This window comes from Suricata suricatta, chromosome 1, assembly GCF_006229205.1.
Source record: "Suricata suricatta isolate VVHF042 chromosome 1, meerkat_22Aug2017_6uvM2_HiC, whole genome shotgun sequence".
In the NCBI taxonomy this organism is placed as follows: Eukaryota; Metazoa; Chordata; class Mammalia; order Carnivora; family Herpestidae; genus Suricata; species Suricata suricatta.
In genome coordinates, this window is record NC_043700.1 from 160,297,087 (window position 1) to 160,306,800 (window position 9,714).

At 42.2% G+C, this 9,714-nt stretch overlaps 1 non-coding gene across 1 annotated transcript; it reads right to left on the reverse strand.

Moving 5' to 3' along the window:
- Positions 1–8,785: 8,785 nt before the first annotated feature.
- On the reverse strand, positions 8,786–8,888 carry LOC115303612. The gene has a single exon (XR_003914150.1). It is a non-coding gene; the product is annotated as a U6 spliceosomal RNA (small nuclear RNA).
- Between the last annotated feature and the right edge of the window lie 826 nt (positions 8,889–9,714).

Consider the following 9,714-nt stretch of genomic DNA (forward strand, 5'->3'; position numbering starts at 1 on the left):
AATGGTATGTTACTCTGAACACACACACATACACACACACATGCACATACACACATGCATTCACACATGGAGTTCAGATTTGAATATAGTGTTTGATTCCTTCTTTGGACAATTAAGACAGAATTTTAATCAACTTTTCTAGGAACAAAACTTGAATCTTTTAGTGGTGAGAAAGTGGTACTTCTGAATCCGAGGGGCTAATAGCTTGCTCATTTGGGTTCCTGGGGTCTGTATACGCGGGTACAGAAACAGTGTGCTCACCGCCACCAGCCCCCGCCATTCACAAAGCCACCTCCATGGAATGAAAACATGCAGTCATAGATGTAATCAAAGCTTAAGGATGAGTGTCTTCCTTATTCATACCTACTCTTCTTGTTTAACATCAGTATTCCCCCATTCTCTTCTCTCTCCTCTTCTACACAATCCTTATAAAATCACCAACACTATTTCTGTCTTGGTTGAGTCAGGGTGATATGCTGGTCAAGTGCATGGGCTCTGAAGCCACATGGACCTGCATCCAACTGCTGACCTCCACACTTATCAGCAGTGTGACCTTTGGCAGAGTACCCACCCTAAGGGACCCTCAATTTCCTCGCCTGTGAAATGGGGAGGATACTGCAATGCAGACTTTTGTGTTATTATGAGGCTTTAATGAGTCATTAGCACAAAATAGGTGTATAGCATGAGGAAAGAATCCCAGTGCAGCCCAACACCCTTACCCCCCGCCTCTGTTCCCAAGAAGAAACTGCCCCATACAGAATGAGGGGCAAGCTCACAAACCGCACCGTGTGCAAGGAGGCCAAGGCACACCCAGAGCACCCTTGTTTCCTCCACATTACACCACCCAAGCCTTTCTTGGAACTGCTGAGCTATGCATGCATGAATGGCCTTCAGGCATGTCCCTAGCTTTCTGTATTTCAGACCCCAAGGGAAAGGGCGGGGGTTCTCCTCTGCAGCAGGAAGTGGTGTACGTGCAGCCACATCACTTGCCTGCTCCATGGGGACCACGCATTACAAGGCACTATGCGTGAACGGCATCATGTCTAAACTGCGTCCGTTGTAAGAAATGTCGTTGTTTGGGTACCAGTAAGAAAGTAAAAACACTTCCAATTAATCGTCACATGTCATTGACTGTCGGAAACATTCTTGACTCCAGAGATATTAAAATGTGAAAATAAAGTGCAGCTGAGAAACCATGAAACATGATATTAGAAGAAAAGGGGATGTGTGCATGAGCGGGTGCTTGTGGCTTCTCTAATTAAATAGGAAAAGTGCTTTCTTACAGATGTAGAAATGAATTTAAACATCAATATGCATGAACTTATAAACAACGTCCACTTCTCAAATCCCCTCTAAACGACCCCTTGACAGTTACTTCCCGCACTCGCACACTGTCATTTTTACACATTCCCTTTTGGTGGCTAACTTCTGGTGCTATCAACATTTCATTTCCCTTTGGACACTTCTTATATAAATAATCTCCATTATTGTACATTCCTCCTATTTCAATGAAATTCAAAGATCTGAATCTCATTTTTTTAAAAATCCTTGCAATAAAGATGAATTATCAGCTGCTCCGTTTGTTTTTTAATGCTAGAATCTGTTATACGTGATTACTAATTCCAGGGCTTCAGCCTCACGTGAAGCTTATAAGCAGAGTGGAAAGGGCCCCCTATCCCCACCATGCAAAGGGGTGCCCCTGCCAGCTTCTCTTGGGGCTGCTTCTTCTCAAAGGCGCCCCTTCATTAATAGGGGCTTTTCTGGGCAGTGGCTTTGCCTATGATTAATTGTCATGAACCCAACTTGGACCTTTGGCTTTCTGGCTCTTAGCTGAGTAGCCAAGTTATTTCTCTAGACTGAGATAGTTGGCTTCAGTTCTAATTAATGATCAGTTGTTATCAGCTTAGTTTAGACTTTTTGCTCTCTGACTTTTTGGCTGGTTAGCCTAAACACTTCCCAGATCCAAAGAGCTGGCTGAAATTTATGTTCCCTTTTTTTTTTTTGGCACTGTCTTGATCATTCTGATGCTTTCCCGGATCTGGAAAAAGATTTTAATTGTTTACAGTCTTGATTAATGGGTTTGCTATTGCTTTGATAGTCCATAATTTATAACGATAAGAAGCCTAAAAACAAATGGGCATGTTATATTGCTCTTCTGGGATATTTTGGTCCATGCTTTTTAAGGAGTTACTGTTTTGTTTCCCTCTCTATTACTATTAAGTTACTAATAACTTTGTTATAATTGAACTTTAAACTATCACTATTTCTAACTCCTCTCTCCCTATGGTATTTATTAGGCTGCAGAATTTCTTACTGTTGTTTCAACAGAGTCCTTTCTCAGAGTTCTCTCGTATATCTGAAGTGAACCACTCACTAAGACAGTTTTGGTATCTGTTTGCATGCAAACGCAGGGCGTTCTTGTCCCTCCGTTAGCACGCATTACAAAGCTCAGTGAGATTAATTGGCCTTCTACTCTCTATCAAATAAATGAATCCTTTATGCTCCATAATCATTCTTTGGTCCATTACCACCTTTAGCCAAGGAAATAATCCCCATTTAAAGTGGAACCCCAAGTTCACTTTTACTAACAAGTTCTTGACTGCACTCTCAATTTGTTATCAGAGTTCTAGTTCATGTCAGAGACTCTTCTTGATATAAGTTATTAATGAAGGCTGTTGCTGCTTTGAATTATACCTCATTAACCTAGTCTAGATGGCCTCTGTTTCCCAAAATACTCGGCTTAGATGGAAATATATGTTTCTCCACTAGAATTCTCTGAGCTACTTTCTTTGTTCCTAAAGAGAAAAGAAGGAAAAAAGAAAAAAAGCCACAGTATTTGAGGGAGGTGAGAGTGTCTAATTTTTGCCATTTTTAAAATGATGTTCGCACATTAAGTTTCACATGACATTTTCTTGACAATGACACTGGAAGCCAGAGTTTGCTTTCACTTAATATTTGGTGCCTTAAATCAACAGAGACCTATTCTACAGTTTATTAGTGTCTATATTGTTTCAGCTATTTTTATACATTTTCTATTGAATGTTAATACAAATTTCACACGTGGTAGAAACCATCTCTCTGTAAGTTCACGAGGGACTTCCTTTTGAGAGAAATTCTAGGTCCCTTCCCAGTCTCATTCTGCAACTGATATATTGACCCTTCTCTCTTTGAGACACTTCTCCCTTTGGTTTACATGGCCCTGTGTGGCCCCGGCCCTCTTCCTCCCTCTTCAATCCTGCTTTCTCTGTCTCCTCTACAGAACCCCCCCCCCAACCCCCATAATCCTCCCAACCTCTAATACTGAGCCACACCAAGCACTTTCTCCTCCGTGCATACCCTTCTCCCTTGGGAAGGCATGGCCTCCTACAGCCTTGCCCACCGCCTCGATACACATTGCTTCTATTACCACTATACTCAGTTCTCTCATCGGAATTCTGGTTTGTGTTTCTGTTCAGAAAATTTCCTCTTGGCTATCCTGTGATCATCCCAGATTTTGCCTATTCATATATATAAGCAATATTTATTGCACGTCCATGATGTGCCAAATACGATGCCAGACCCTAAAGATACAGTGATCGTTGAAATACTATTTCTGCTCTCCAAGAATGCATAGCTCCATCAACCTTGAAGGTGAGGACTGTAGCAAATTATCCATAACTCAATAAAACAAAACACAACAAAAGAAAAACATGCTGCTCTTCTGGTCCCCCAACGTTTTCTTTCATGGTTCTTTGTTTTTGGTGTCATAGCTAAGAAACTTTTCTATAATGCTAAGTCACAAAAGTTTTCTTCTATGTTTTCTTCTGGAAGTTTTGTAGTTTTAGGTTTTATATTTAGGTCTATGATCCATTTTTTTAAATGTTTATTAATTTTGAGAGACACAGAGACAGAGAGAAAGAGAGAACGAGTGGAGGAGGGGTGGAGAGAGAGAATACCAAGCAAGCTCATTGCTGTCAACACAGATCCTGACCTGGGGCTCAATCTCATGAACCATGAGATCATGACCTGAGCCAAAATCAGGAGTCAGATGCTCAACCCACGGAACCACCCAGGTGCCCCTGGGCCTATGATCTATTTTGAGTTAATGTTTGTATTAAGTGAGAAATATGGGTCAAGTTTCATTTGTTGCATATGGGCCACCAATTATTTCTCCCTTTAATAAAATCAAAATACTTCTACCAAAAGGAGTCACCTGGGTGCCATTTCATCAGGGCCCTTCTCTTGTTAGAACTTACCGTAGCTTCCTGGCATGCACCACCAACAGCTAACCCTGCTCAACCTCCATAAGCTGGTGCTGAGTGGTACAGCCCACTCTACCACCCACAACCTTTCATACTAACCAAGCCAATGTCCTCTCTGTGGTCAATGGACGTTAGGAGCTATTGTTTCTGGATTACCCAAGGAAGGTTAATCAGAGTGCTTCTCTGACATTACAAAATGGATATTGAGAGAGTGAAGTCTCTTCCTACCAAAGTTGCTGAGCCAAAGGGCCACATGAAGGCACAAAGGAGGCCAACATATGGAGGGAAGAGGATCGACCTGACAAGAGACCCCACCCACCCTCCTGGCTCTAGGAGTTGGCATGTGACTCTATGTCATCCTAATGGCTGTAAGGCAAGGAAGGTCTAGTTCATTAGTGGACAGAAAGTCTTACACTCACACTAAATGCAAAATCCAGAAGATGGTGGAAGAGTTATCACCTACTCCCCTTGAGTCTAACTTTATCCGCCCTCTCTGGTTTCCTCACTCTGCCCCCATGTTCTCCCCCTCCACCCCCCATAGTCCCTTAGGTGTGTTTGGCTCTCCTCCCTCAACCCTGACCTTGCTGCTGCTGCTGCTGCTTTACTTCTTACTTTGGCTGCCATTTGGGTTTCCCCTGAGGAAACTGGAGCAGGAAGCTAGATAGCCCTTGTTTATGAGGAAACAATGAAGGGAAAAGCCCTCTCCTAGTCAGACTTCAGAGTGAACCATCTACAGACAGAGATGAAGCAGATATAATTTGTAATATTAATTTATAATGAAACAAATATAAATTTCACTCAAAAGCAGATTCATTATTTTAATAAATCAAATTAAATCTGATTCCCAGACCACATGCTCTACAGTGGTAAGAAATTTAATTAGAATCATTTAATTAAAATAGTAGAAGATAGCACAGTCTAAGTTGGCAGCTTTTTGAGAATTTGTCTTGATTTAAGAGCATCTGGAAATTAGGTCATGGTGGTCTTGAAATGTATTAGGTAACTGGACTCCAGTGGTGAGTCAAATTCTAACTTATTGCTGGTGAAAAGACACATGGAGACAGAACCTGGGGAAGGCCTGATTATCATCTGGCTACGCTGGTCCTTCCTGACCTCAACTATCTAAAGCCTCCAACCACAGTGGAGATTGGTCAGAGAAAGGGACGGCTTTTGATTTCCCTCCTATCTGGTTGGTGAGTAGCTGGAGAGGATTAGGAAGCCCCTTTCCTTCTGATCTGGATGAACGCCTCCCCTGCCTTACAGGGGCCTTCCCTCTGCCCCTGGCCATCTGAGCTCCCCATTGCAGTCTCCAGTAAGACCTGTGCTGTCTGTTTACAGCTTTGACAAATCATATGACTGATAGCCTGCTCTGCTCAGAGTAAGAGATACCTTTTCCTGATGGCTTATCTTTTCTTGACTCTTGTAATTCATTTGAAAATTCCTCTCTGAACTTATGCCTATATGAATAATCAGACTGTCCAATACATGATCTTCTCAGAACTCTGGTTGAGGAGACATTTTGTGACAAGACCCCTCCCTGCCTTCCTTCCATGGAAAACAATTTTGTTACTCTGGTTTCAATGGACAGTGACAGGAAATGTAATTCTACATTTTAAAAGGGGGTGAGGGGGTGGAATCCAAGTAGATTTAGAGCTCATAATTGTGATACTTTGGCTTTTTAATTTGAATATTTTAATTGCCTACTTTCCAAACTGAGTTTTATTATTTTTTAAAATTTATAGTTTATTGTCAAGTTGGTTTCCATATAACACCCAGTGCTCTTCCCCACAAGTGCCCTCCTTCGTGACTATCACCCTTCTTCACTTTCCCTTCCCCCTTCAGCCCTCAGTCCAAACTGAGTTTTAAGAAAATTAAATAATAAGATTTGTAACTTTGAGTCTACCTTCAAAGGGCTATGCTTTGTGATTTCCCTAAGAGAACCATATGCCCTTTCGCTTCCAATTATCCCTTCCCTCCTTCTCTCCTCACCCCTAATTTTCTTTTCATCCTTTGTGTCCCTGTGTGTGCACATGCAGATCCTATGATTTTCAGCAAGTGTGTCTGAAACAAAATGCAAAGAGAAAAGTACAGGTAGGTAGAGGAAGAGATGTTTGTCTCAATTCCTGACCCTCAGGCAATGGCACTACTGGGTGTTTAATCTTTAAGCCCCCAAGGCACAAGGTGAGGAAGCATGGCTAGAAGCCCCACCTCACGGGCTTTCTTCTACCTCCTGGAATCTGACAACATTTTCCCAGTCTGAGCACGCTTTTCCTTTCATTAGGAAACCTCAACACTGGTTCCCAGCTTGGAGGCCTTCTCCTTGTTAGGCTTTAGTTCAGATTTTACCTCCTTTGAGAAGCCTTCCTGACAGCCATAAATGGTCCATGCCCCCACCCCAGGTTTTCTCTATCCGTGTCCTGTTTATTTCCTTCTTGGCTCACATCACAATTTGTAATTGTCTCATTTATCTTCAGTTCCTTAAGTTTATTGTTTGTCTCTGGTCTTCCTTTGGTCTGCTGGCTCTGACAGTAAGCTCAAGGGGAAGGGCTGGGACTTGCCAGTTAAATTCAGTGCTCTAGGGATAACACCTGGTGCATAATAGGCACTCAATAAACATCCCTTCAGTGAGTGAATGAATGACTGAATGAATGTGTGATTATCCTCTCCAGAGAGGTTGGGTGTGCCAAACTGCTCTAAGAAGCTCCTTGCTGCATTGATTCTAAATTCTGCTCAGGGAAACCTCTAAGGATGGTACACCAGCCAAGTAGGTTGGGTGGGCTATTTCTAAGGCCAAATCCAGAGGAAGTCACCCAAAGGAACACTCAGAAGGACAGAGTAAAGCAATTCCAGAATTATTTTCTTAATGAAGGGAATTAAGTTGGATCTCAAATTGAATCAAGTGGCCAATATAGAGACCTCAGAGCTAGCCCCTTTGCTAACTACCCTTATAAAATGACCTCTAACCTACGCAGGCAAAACCCTAGAAGCATTGTGCCAACTTTGGCACAATGGGAAACTGCTTTTAGCCCAAGGTAAAAAATAAAATTAATTTAAATATTCTTGAGGTGAAGTCTCTAAACAACTACAAAGGACAATAACTTTCCTCTTGCCGAGCTTACGTATTTTCTTTTCAATCTTGAGTTTCTCAAAGGTGAAGACTATACAACATTAGTCTTTATATTCCTGTCACAATCTCTGACGTAGAAGCATATGATAAAAGGAGCATAATACATTAATCCCAATACATTATTTTACTTACAAAGTCCCACACTCTTCACCAAAAAGACCCTTCCCATCAGAGATAAGGCAGGGCAAAAAGGAAACCACGTCTTGCCATAATGATCAGACCCGCGTCCTGCTCTGTGCTTACAGCTCAGAGCCTGGAGCCTGCTTCCAATTCTGTCTCCCTCTCTCTCTGCCTCTCCCCTGCTCACACTATCAAAATAAATAAACATTTTTTTTTTTAAGTTTAAAAAATGGGGCACCTAGGTGGCTCAGTTGGTTAGGCATCTGACTTTGGCTCAGGTCATGATCTCATGGTCTGTGAGTTTGAGCCCCGCATCAGTCTCTGTGCTGACAGCTTAGAGCCTGGAGCCTGCTTCAGATTCTGTGTCTTCCTCTCTCTCTGCCCCTCCCCTATTCAGTCTCTGTCTCTCTCTCTCAAAGTAAAATAAAGTCATAAAAAATTTTTTTAAGTTTAAAAAATAAAAATAAAATAAAATTGTGAAATGGTTTCCTATACTTCTTTCCCTCCTAAGGGTTTGGGCCACCAGAAGGTCATCACTAGCACTTCTAACTAAATTCCATATACTCGGAAAAGTTCTACATGGAAAACAGAAACAAAAAATTAATTTTAAGTTCGTTTTTAATTGAGTTGCAGTGTAATTTAGACCTTGAACTTCTTCAGCTGGCCACATAACTAGAGAGGCATGTCAGACAGCAATCTTGCAGACCTCACTAAGAACTGTAGGGGCCTAAAATGTTCACCATAAAACAGACCTTCATTAGATCAACCCTTTCCCGTGGGGATAGAGAAGCTGAGGTTTGGTGCAGGCAAGTAACTCAGCGGAAGGTCACTAGCGGTGACTTTCCCATGTATGTACTTTGCTCTTTCCACATTTGTAGCCATTCGTGTTCTCCTCACACTTCACCAACCAGAATGTTACGTCTTCACAGAACTCTGAAACTTCATAAACATTTTGGTAGTTGTCTGTTTTAATTAACTAAAATAATTCTATGTCAGACCCAGAGCCAGAGGTTAGGTTAAAAGGCCAGTAAATGCAAATGCCACTTTCCCTGTCCCAAGGAGCTCTTCCTCTAGCATGAGGGATAAGATGTCCCCAGCAGTGGGAAGATGGGACGGAGCCTTTGCCCTAGAAAGGCAGAGTGAGATGGAAGGGGGTTCTGAGAAAAACTGTTTCCAGTGGGAGAAAGTGTTCATGGAGGCGATTGTGGTGACAGTTGCACAACTCCGTAAACTTACTAAAAACATTGAATTATACACTTACAATGGATAGATTTTATGGTATGCACATTCTACTTCAATAAAGCTGGAAAATATTTGCATACCATCCTTTTGCGGGGGCCATGCTGATCTTGCTTCTCTTTATGTTCCAATTTTAGCATACATGCTGCTGAAGCGAGCACAATAAAGCTGGACAACATTAATAAAAAAAAATGCATAGGAGGAATTGAAAAAGTCACAAGAAAATAAAAAACCTTCAAAAATTTCTTGTCATTGGGTAGAAGAGTGTATGCCTTCCACCCATAGCCTGCAGAAGGAAAAAGCTTATGCCCATCAGAAGTGAGTTCTTGGTTCCGCACGGTGTGGGGGAGAGGAAGGGGAAAGCTTTGCAGCTCAGGGGGGTTGTATGCTGCTTCTCATCCACTATCCAGCTCCTGGTGAAGTCTGACAAGGGGTAAAATCCTGTAACAGTAACCCTGGGAGGGCCCTCAAGGGCCACCTTGTGCAAACCTCTCATTTAACTGAAGTTGGAGTTGGGGCTTGGAAAACTTCATAGAAACAGAGTTGCTCAAGAACGACAGGTCAATGGCCAAGTTGGAGTCTATGGCAGGTGCCCAGATTCTTACTCCAGTCTTCCATTGGGCTGTCTCTTCACATCTCTCAGCCTTTCTCAGCCTCAGTCATCCCACCTGCAAAATAGAGATGGTAATATCTCCCCAGGCCTATTTCACAGAACTATATAAAGATCCAATGAGATCAATAACATGGAAATGCTTTTGAAAACAGAGAATCCTCTACTAATGCATATTAGCAGATCAGTCATGGGTCCGTCTAGCTCAGAATTCAGACCAAAGATCTACAAGACTACACTTCCAGGAAATGCATTCATCTGTCCTGATGATGTAAGCATGAATCTCTGGTTAAAGCTGCTCCCCAGCACCATAAAGGGATGGGAGTGGGGCAGTTTTGGCACCATCCCTTTAATTTTCTAGAACATTCTCATTCCAG